The sequence below is a fragment of the Myotis yumanensis genome, unplaced genomic scaffold, assembly GCF_028538775.1.
Source record: "Myotis yumanensis isolate MYYU_CA2020_CCGP unplaced genomic scaffold, mMyoYum1.0.hap1 SCAF_3, whole genome shotgun sequence".
NCBI lineage: Eukaryota > Metazoa > Chordata > Mammalia > Chiroptera > Vespertilionidae > Myotis > Myotis yumanensis.
This window is the reverse complement of record NW_027223754.1, coordinates 85758096-85768646: the sequence shown is the minus strand read 5'-3', so window position 1 is coordinate 85768646 and position 10551 is coordinate 85758096. Positions and strand designations below refer to the sequence as shown.

At 43.5% G+C, this 10551-nt stretch overlaps 1 non-coding gene across 1 annotated transcript; it reads right to left on the bottom strand.

Annotated features, from left to right (window-relative positions):
- Positions 1-407: 407 nt before the first annotated feature.
- Positions 408-548, bottom strand: LOC139007714 (U4 spliceosomal RNA). The gene has a single exon (XR_011470885.1). It is a non-coding gene; the product is annotated as a U4 spliceosomal RNA (small nuclear RNA).
- Between the last annotated feature and the right edge of the window lie 10003 nt (positions 549-10551).

Sequence of the window (10551 nt, the reverse complement as noted above, 5' to 3'; positions counted from 1 at the left end):
TTTCTATCGCTTTCTCCCTCTCCCTTCCTCTCTGAAATCAATAAAAATATATTTTAAAAAATAATAATAATTAAGCAGTTTTGTTGTTCTCCTTTTTGGATAAAGCAATCATTTCCTACCTCCTTCTCCAACTTCTACCCCAGGCACAAGTTCCCAGAAAGTGGGTTTGGAACGAGGGGCGTGGGCGCAGATGCCCTGCCAGGGGCAGGGGCCAGAGGGAGCATTGCATTTCCGGAGCAGCCTCACCTCGGGTGTTGGAAGAGATGCAACGTGGACAAGAGACAGCAGGTCCAGGTCACTCCTCGGAGGTAAAAACTTTAAAGCTAAAGCAACTCGACAGCGACTTGCACACCTATTCTAATAGCTACAGAAAGAAATTGCTCTTTGTTTCCAACCGAAAATACCAGTCTCCATAGAGGCCGTCAAAAATTGCCAGTGCAGACTATATTTCAAGTTGTCACGGCGGGGTATTGGGAAAAGTTTTCAATTAGCAATAATCGCGCCTCAGATAAACCTCATTGGCTACGATACTGCCACTGCGCAAAGCTGGCGAAAGCCTCCCCTCCTCATCGTCCCCAGTAAGCAAGGCTCCTAATTCAAAAAGGCGAGTTTGAAGCTCATGGAAAAACTTTCCATTATTGTTTGGTTGAAAATTATACAGCCACATTAGGATCTCTTGAAAACGCATAGGCTGTTTCTAAAGATTCTTTTGCTTTATTTCACTTCACTAGATTTTGGTGGAGAATGAAGCAAAGCATTATCGGAGGGGACATGCTAGTACCAGCTGTGGGGAAACTATGGCCCGCGGGCCGGATCCAGCCAGTTTGAAATGAATAAAACTAAAAAAAAAAAAAAAAGACCGTACCCTTTTATGTAATGATGTTTACTTTGAATTTATATTAGTTCACACAAACACTCCATCCATGCTTTTGTTCCGGCCCGCCGGTCCAGTTTAAGAACCCATTGTGGCCCTCGAGTCAAAAAGTTTGCCCACCCCTGTAATGCAGATGAGGAATTGGGGTGGATGAGAAACGGGCTCAAGGTCGGGGTACTGTTCACTTGATTCCCAATTCACAGTGTAACTGTCCTCTCCAAAATAAAATGTTTTTATTATGGTAAAATATACGTAACAAAAGTTGCCACTTTAACCATTTTAAGTGTACAGTTCAGTAGCATCAAGTACATTTTACATGGCTTGCAACCATCACTGCTATGTATCTCCAGAACTTTTCCATCGTCCCAAACTGAAACTCTGTACCCATTAAACACTAACTTTCCATGGTTCCTCCTCCCACCCCCTGGCAACCTCTATTCTACTTTCTGTCTCTATGAATTTGATTATTCTAAGTACCTCACATTAGCAGAATCATCCAATATTTGACCTTTTGTGTCTGGCTTGTTTCATAATGTTTTTAATGTCCATCCACGCTGTAGTATTTTTCAGTTTCATTTTATGACTGATATTTTGTTGTATGGAATTTTGTTACCTATTCATTCTACAGTGGGCATGCATTGCTTCTATCTTTTTAAAAATGTAATGCTTTTTAAATTTTATATATATATAATTTTATTTCAGAGAGGAAGGGAGAGGGAGATGGAAACATCAACGAGAGTCATTGATCCGCTGCCTTCTGCACGCCCCCTACTGAGGATTAAGTCCGCAATCAGGGCTTGTGCTGTTGACTAGAGTCGGGCCTGGAGCCCTTCAGTCTGCAGGCCGATGCTTTTTATACACTGAGCCAAGCCAGCTAGGGCTGCTTTTACCTTTTTAAAAAATACGTTTTTAGCCCTGGCCGGTTTGGCTCAGTGGATAGAGCGTCGGCCTGCGGATTGGGGGGTCCCAGGTTCGATTCCGGTCAAGGGCATGTACCTTGGTTGTGGGCACATCCCCAGTGGGAGGTGTGCAGGAGGCAGCTGATCGATGTTTCTAACTCTCTATTCCTTTCTCTTCCTCTCTGTAAAAAATCAATAAAATATATTAAGAAAAAAAAAGTGGGCTTGGGGTGCAGAGGTCAATATGTAAACAACATAGCTACACACTCAAAATTTCCTCTTCCAATTGACAACCATCCAGGGGCTTGTTTGTATTAGAACACCCCAGTCTCTGCCCTTTCGGTTAGCTTCCTGCAGCAGCCTGCCAGGGAGCTTTCTACTTACCTGAATATTCATCGTTCTGGATGCTCTTCTTTCCATACTGAATATCCAAGCTCCCATCTGACATCATTTTTCCTTCAGCCTAAAGAACTTCCTTTAGCCTTTCTTATAGTGCAGGTCTGCTGGTCTTCTAGTTCAGGTCTTCGTTTTATTTTTTTCTAAAAATGTCTTTATTTCACCTTCATTCTAGAATGTTAGTTTCTCTGGATACTGAATTCTGGGTTAACAGGGTTGTTTTTTCTTCTTTTAGTCCCTTAAAGATGTTAGTCCACTGTCAGTCCACTAACAGTCTGGCCTCCATTATTTTTAATGAGAAGCCAGAGAACTTTTGAATTATTGTTCTTCTGCATGTAAAGTGACATTTTGCTGCAACTATTTGAAAATTTTTCTATTTATTTATTTATGTATTGCAGTTTGACTATAATGTGCCAAGGCATAGTTTACTTTTACTGATTCTTCAGTTTTGCTGATCTTCTGGTATCTATAAATGTTTTTCAATAAATTTGGGAAATTTTCAGCCATGGTTGTTTCAAATATTTTTCACCCATTCTCTCTCTTCTCCTTCTGGGATTCCTATTACCCATATGACAGCCATATGTTCTCAGGACAGAAGATAAAATGAAACCCACCCATGCCAGTCCCTCTGTCTGAGTATTGACTCCTTTCCAGCATCTTCCTGCTTTTGTTCAAGCTCAGTGCCTTCAGGTAGTTTTTCTACTCCCCAGCATTTATAGCTGTTGTCCACAGAGGGTCAATCTGATAGGAAGTCACCTACCTGGCTATTACCAGAAATGAACCCTGTTTGGGATGTTTAGAGGAGGCCATTTGATCCCCTCCCCCATTTTCTCCACACCGCGCCCCCTTCCTTCTGGCCTCCCAGGAAATTCATCCAGTTTGTGTGAAAACATCACTTCCCTACCTAAAAAGTCCTAATCCCAGAAGTGATCATGCAGAAAAGGATTCCTTCTGTTATTCTCATGTAAACATGATGTAATAAATATGTTATTCTTATGTATATATGATGTAATAAATGTGATGTAAAATAGCTCAGTCCTGAATCCATCATTCTAAAGTCAAAAGGATTAAGATTCTAGAGGAATAAAAATAGAGTTGAGCCCCAGCCGGTTTGGCTCAGTGGATAGGGCGTCGGCCTGCGAACTGAAAGGTCCCAAGTTCGATTCCAGTCAAGGGCACATGCCCGGGTTGTGGGCTCGATCCCCAGTGGGGGACTTGCAGGAGGCAGCCAATCCGTGATTCTTCTCTCATCATGGATGTTTCTATCTCTCTCTCCCTCTTCCTTCCTCTTTGACATCAATGAAAATATATTTTTAAAAAATAGAGTTGAAAGGTCTGGGTTAGGTCCAATTCTTCTGAAAGCCAGCTGTGTGACCTTGGGCACGTCAGTTACCTCGTCTAAGCCAGGAGACCCTCATACCCCACACACCCAACCTGCCTCAGAGGTCAATTATGAAGATCAAATGAGGTAACACATGGGAACATGCTATATAATGACTTTATTTTACTGTGACTCCTTGAAGGTCAAAGACTGAATTCTAGTCCTGGGACTTGGCATGTAGTAGAGGCTTGTGTAAGTGTATGACTGCATGAAGTAAATCTAACCACACTCCTCCCACAGGTCTAGGGAGCTCTGTGAGAGACATGACTGCTCAACTACATCCCAAAGGGAGGAGGGTCTGCTTTTCTACCCTTTAGAAACCCAAAGCTGAAGGCATTTATTTGTAACATCCAGAGTGAAATGTAATCCTAATTGACTAGTGTCACCAGACACTTGCTCAGGATGCCGACCACTTCCCACCAGCAGCCCCTCGGGAAGCCTCTAAGAGGATGCATGAGCCCACCAACTAGGAAGCCAGATGTATAACTTAATAAACAAGAAAGAGAAAGGGATTCGGCATAAACTACAATACAGGCTTCTGGGAGAGGAGGTGGGGCCACACCTGGGGAGGGGGAAAGGATTGGACTAAGTGGAAGGTAAGCCTCAAGTGTAAATAAAGACACGGACAAAGGAAAACTAGAGGTATGGCTTGGAAGAAAATGCGATGGAAGCCACCATCCAACCTGCCCTGGCTTTGTGCCTCATGTGCAGAATGAGTTAAATAATATCCACTTCTTAAAGTTATACAACTGTTTCCCAACTGTTCCTCTCCCCCTCACCCAAAGTCCTCTCTGTCTCAGGGACATTTTTCTCAAGGGAAGGGAAAGTGGCTACCTGTTTTAAGGTAAGTCCTGTGGCAGGAGCTGGACTGTCAGGCTGCACAAGCCCAGAACTGCCCTCCTGCTTTCTCTAGATTTATCTCCCCTCCGTTTACAGCTTCTGTTCCTGCCACCAGCCTCCTTCCAGTTCTTTGAACAGCAAACTCACTCACGGGGCTGCTGACTTACTTTTTTCCCCACCATATCATGGTTTGTTGGCTCTTTCTACGAGTAGTTGTCCAGGTCTCTGCTCAGATGCACCTCCTTAAAGAGGCCTTTCTGTTTCCTCTGAAACTATAGTTTCTGTCTGAAACTATCTGGTTTACTAATGTGATGGCTATTGTCAGCCTGTCTCAGTTCTCAGCAGAATGCAGGCTGCATGAGAGCAGGGGGCTTCTTTGTTCATTGCAGTAACCCCAGTGCTGGGAACTCTTTGAAGTATTACTCAGTCTTTGGTGAATGAATGAATAGGATAAGGTGAGGATTACATGAGATGATGTGCTTAAACACTGGAGAGTGCCAGGCACTCTTAATAACGGCATTTATCATTATTACTGTTACCATCATTCCTCTTATGTTGCAAGCCTGACCTGTTGGATAAAGCAGGAAGGGTTATTTTGGGGAAAGGAGGAAGCACTGATTTTTTTTTCAAGAAAGACCCCCTTCTTTTCTCTGGAGGACAAAGGCAAGACCTGAAGAGATTCGCCACACAACTTCCAGGAGCAGCAACTGAGTTCTATTGAGAGCACAAGCTCATGGCTTTGTGTAACCAGCTGTGTGATCTTGGGTAAGTCTCTCAACCTCTCTGAACTGATAGATGCTGTATAAGATTTCTTTTAATAAAACGTGCCCATCTCCTCATACTGTTCTTGACTGCCTCCGGGAAGAAAGCAAATAAACTAAAGGTAGGCAGAGGCAGCGGCAGTCCAGAGGTTCCAGAACTAAATATTATGGTGCGTTCCCCAGTGATTGGAGGGAACAGAATCCTTCCTAGGGATTAGGAGACCCAGGTGTGCCTCTGATTCAGAGCACAGACTACTTTGCTTTGAATACTTACTATTAGCAGCTTTACACCTGGCTATCCTTTTTTCATCTTTAAAATAACCCTAACCCTAACCAGTTTGGCTCAGTGGATAGAGTGTCAGCCCGTGAACTGAAGGGGCCCAGGGTTCGATTCTTGTCAAGGCATGTACCTTGGTTGCAGGCTCCATCCCCAGTAGGGGTTGTGCAGGAGGCAGCTGATCGATGTTTCTCTCTCATCAATGTTTCTAACCCTCTATCCCTCTCCCTTCCTCTGTGTAAAAAATCAATAAAATGTATATTTTAAAAAATAACCTTAGCCCTAGCTGGTTTGGCTCAGTGGACAGAGCGTTGGCCTGGGGACTGAAGGGTCCGGGGTTTGATTCCAGTCAAGGGCACATACTGGGGTTGTGGGCTCAATCCCAGTAGGGGGCGTGCATGAGGCAGCAGGTCAATGATTCTCATCATTGATGTTTCTCTCTCTCTCCCTTCCTCTGTGAAATCAATAAAAATATATTTTAAAAAATGAAATAACTTTACAAGGTAGGCATTATAGCTCCAACTTTATTATCTCCATTTTATAAGGGGACGAAGGGAGCGAGAAAGGTTACACAGCTAAAAAACAACAGGGTTGGGAGCAGAAACCAGGTTTGTCTCCTACTCACCCCTTCTGTTCCCCGACTTATGGGTGCGAATTCTCACCAAGGGATCCCAAATCTCTTGATTATTAAAATCAGCGGGAACAGCTTGAAGAGAAACCAGGGCCCAGGGCCGTCCAGATATCTGTATTTTTCAAAGTTCTTCAAGTCCTAGTGATACTCAGCCAGATTCAGAAACCACTGGGCTATGACGCCCCCTTGCAGGTGGAAAGTTCCGCGGATGTGCAAATAACTTTGTCGTTATTTTTACTGTGATTCTACTCTCCATATGCCCCTCCCCGGGGGCTGCGCCTGCGCCCGCGGGAGGCATGTCTCCGCAGCGCTCTCTGCTGGACGCGCAGTAAAATCTTAACTGCAACCAACTCCCTCAGCCTGGAATTATAGGGGCGTCAAGCTGCCGACCCCAAGAACTTTGTGGTACAAAAAAAAAAGTAATACAGCAAACACGCCCCCGTGATGTGGAGGTGACTACTACCAATACCCGCTGACTGAGAAAATGCATTGTGATCATATTCTATTAATGAGCAAATGAATTAAGAATTTGCTTTTAGAACAGTACTAGCCACACACTGAGGGGTTGGGGGGAGCACAACATGGTTTATTTAGTAGTTTTGGGCGCACCTGGGTACAGTTGCTTCCCTAGGAGTTGCCCAGACTTATTCATCTAGCCTTTCTTTTTTTAAAGTTTTCTTTTTCAATCCTCACCCATGGACATGCTTAGAGAGAAGAAAGGGGAGAAAGAAGCATCCATGTGAGAGAGAAACATCCATCAGTCGCCTTCTGCACGTGCTCCTATGAGAAATTGAACCCTGAAACCTAGGTATGTACCCTGACTGGAATCGATCTGGCAACCTTTCTGTGCACAGGATGGCACTCAACCAACTGAGCCACTCTGGCAGGCTCCCCCCCACCCCCCATCCCCCATCCCCAACACGTATGCATTGAATGCCTAGTAAGTACCAAGCGATCTTATAGTGCAGAACAAAAAAACTCTCCCCTGGTGTTTTCAGTCTAGTGATGGAGACAGGTATTAAATAAGCACGTAATTTTTTACTTACACATGGTAATGAATGCTATGAAGGAAAGAACTAGGGTTTTGTTTTTATTTAATTTTGTTTTTTCCAATTACCATTTATCCCCTCTATGCCCTCTTCCACCTCCACACCGCCCCTGCAATCACCACACTTGTCCATGTCTGTGAGTTATCCTTTATTTTTTCTTTTTTGCTCAATTCCTCCACCACCTCCCCAACACCTCCCCCCCCCCCACCCCCACATCCATCGATAACTATCTGCTTGCTCTCTAGCTATGAGTCTATCTCTATTTTGCTTGGTAAAGAACTAGGTTTTGAGAGCCATATTTTAGAAAGGATGGTCAAAGAAGGCCTGTCTCAGGAGCTATCTTAAAGCTAAGATCTGAAATTTGAAATGGAATAAGTCATGGAAAGCAGGGAGGGGAGTCCAGGTGGCTTAAAGAGTATCATGTGAGTCCCACCCAGGAAGCCAGGGTGGCTGAAGCATCCTGATAAGGGGGTTGTGAATTGAGATGAGGTTAAAGAGGTCAGATTAACAAGCACCTACTATGTGACAAGCACTGTTCCACTTGCTTTATACACATTGTCCCACTTTATCCCCATCAATCTTAAGAAGTAAATAATCTGCCAAAACCGGTTTGGCTCAGTGGATAGAGCGTCGGCCTTCGGACTGAAAGGTCCCAGGTTCGATTCCGGTCAAGGGCATGTACCTGGGGTTGCGGGCACATCCCCAGTAGGAGATGTGCAGGAGGCAGCTGATCGATGTTTCTCTCTCATCGATGTTTCTAACTCTCTATCTCTCTCCCTTCCTCTCTGTAAAAAATCAATAAAATATATTAAAAAAAAAAAAAAAAAAAAAAAAAGCTTTAAAAAAAAAAAAAAAAAAAAAGAAGTAAATAATCGCCTCATCTTTGGAATTGTATAGATGAGAGAATTGAGGAACAGAGAGATTATGTTGTCCAAAGTTCTGTGGATAGTAAGGCAGTAAAACTAGGATCCCAGGCAGTCCAGCTTCAGAACACAGGCTCAATGCTTATCAATTATAGTAGTCCCCCTTATCAGCCAGGTAAATGTTCCAAGACTTCCAGTGGATGCCTGAAACCGTGAAGAGTACCAAACCTGATATGCATTATTTTTTTCCCTATGAATACATACTTTTCATAAAGTTTAATTTATAAATTAAGTAAGAGATTAAAAACTAATAATAAAATAGAACAATTATAACAATATACTATAATAAAAGTTGTCTTAATGTGCTCTCTTTCTCAAGCGTCTTACTGTAGTATACTCACCCTACTTGTGATGGTGTGAGATAATACAATATTTACATGATGAGATGAAGTGAGATGGAGTTTGCCCTTTAATATTTCTGGCCCATGTTTGATGATGAGTAACTGAAACTATGGAAAATAAAGTTGTATTCTATTTTACAGGGGTGGGGGGACTGCTGTTCTCTACGCTGCCTTCTGGGCGTTGGTAAGGAGCTTGGATTTATTCTAAGTGCAATAAGACATCTTCTAAGCTTTTCAGCAGGGGTTCTGAGGGATCTCTCTTACACATATATTTTTAAATAAATAGACTTTAATTTACTGTTTTAGGTTTCTTTTTTAAAAAAATATATTTGTATTGATATCAGAGAAGGAGGGAGAGGGAGAGAGAGATAGAAAAATCAATGATGAGAGAGAATCATTGATCAGAGGCTGCCTCCTACATACCCCCTTCTGGGGGTTGACCCCGCAACCTGGGCATGTGCCCTGACCAGGAATTGAACTATGATCTCCTAGTTCATAGGTCAATATTTAATTTAACCACTGAGCCACACCAGCCAGGCAATCTCTCTTATATTTTAACAAGATTGTGCTAACTAGATAATAGATCATAGGAAGGCAAAAGCAGAAGGACCGTGCAGTTGTCCAGGTGAGGGATGAAGGTGGCTTAGACAAGGGGCTAGCAGTGGAAATGGGGGAGAAATGGAAGGATTTCATACAGACAGGATAGGTGACAGATTAGATTTGGAATGTGGGAGAGAAAACTGTGAAAAATGGCACACAAGCCCTAGCCGATTTGGCTCAGTGGGTAGAACACTGGCCTTTGGACTAAAAGGTCCCAGGTTTGATTTTGGCCAAGGGCACATGCCCAGGTTTCGGGCTCGATCCTCCCCAGTAGGGGGCATGCAGGAGGCAGCCAATCAATGATTCTCTCTCATTATTGATGTTTCTATCTTTCTCTCTCTCTCCCTTCCTCTCTGAAATCAATTTTTTTAAAAAAGAAAAAGAAAAACAGCACCCAAGCTCTGGAAATTGGATTATGTACCATTGACTGCGATGAAGGTGGGGATAAATTTAGGAGAGTGAGCAGAGTTTAATTTTGCACACATTAAGTTTGAAATGCCAGTGATACATCTAAATGAAAAGTCAAGTAGGCTATTGGAAAAATCATAGATATCTCAAACTCAATGTGTGTAAAAGTAACCCCTTCATTTCCTCATTCTGAAATTCAGAGGAGACATCTAGGCTAAAACTGGAAATGTATTGTTTTTAGCATAATAGGTGCTACTTAGAAATGGGTAATGCTACCTAAGGAGATCAGCATTCCAAGGACCAAACCCTGAGAAACTCCTACATTTGGAAGTCATTCTATCTGGGGAGGGAGAGGGAGAAGGGAAGGGGGAGGGGGAGGGAGAGGGGGGAGGGGGAGGGAGAGGAGGAGGGGAGGGGAGGGGGAGGGGGAGGGGAGGGGGAGAGCCAATAAGGAAGGAAGAAATTACAGGACTGCGCTCTCATTAGGTGCCTCTGCAAAAAAGACACCTCCTTCTTATTTTCTTACATATGGGGAAGAATTGGCCCAGACTCATAGATTCAGTGTCAAAGTCTAGGACAGTGTGCAGGAGCCCACCCACTTGTTAATAGTCTATCCATTACGCTACAGTAGAAAGTAGTAGGTACATCCCAAAATAGAAAGCTGTCTTAGCACTTTCCCAGTAAATCCTCAGTCTCCTGTTGGGCTCACATGGATGCATGGAGTGGACCGGTACAGCTGTCCACAAATCTTTAGGAGAAGAATTCTGCTCTGAGGGCAGGAGAAGCTAAGGCATTATTAGTCATCTTTGTGCTGTTATTTCCTGTGGTGGTTTTCTTTTTTTATCTTTTCCTGCCACAGCCTCTGATTTTACCCACTTCTCTTTGTTCTTTATTATCTTCCTCCAGAAAGCATTATGATTTTAGCAATCACTTTGTCCCCATAATCACATGATAATAATTTCATTATTAATTAACTAGAGGCTCAGTGCACGGATTTCTGCACCAGTGGGGGGTCCCTCGGCCTGGCCTGTGCCTTCTCACAATCCGGGACCCCTCGGGGGATGTTGGAGACCTGGTTTCAGACCAATCCCCACAGGCCAGGTCAAAGGACCCCACCGGTGCACAAATCCATGCACCGGGCCTCTAGTATGCATATAAGATCTTTGATTAA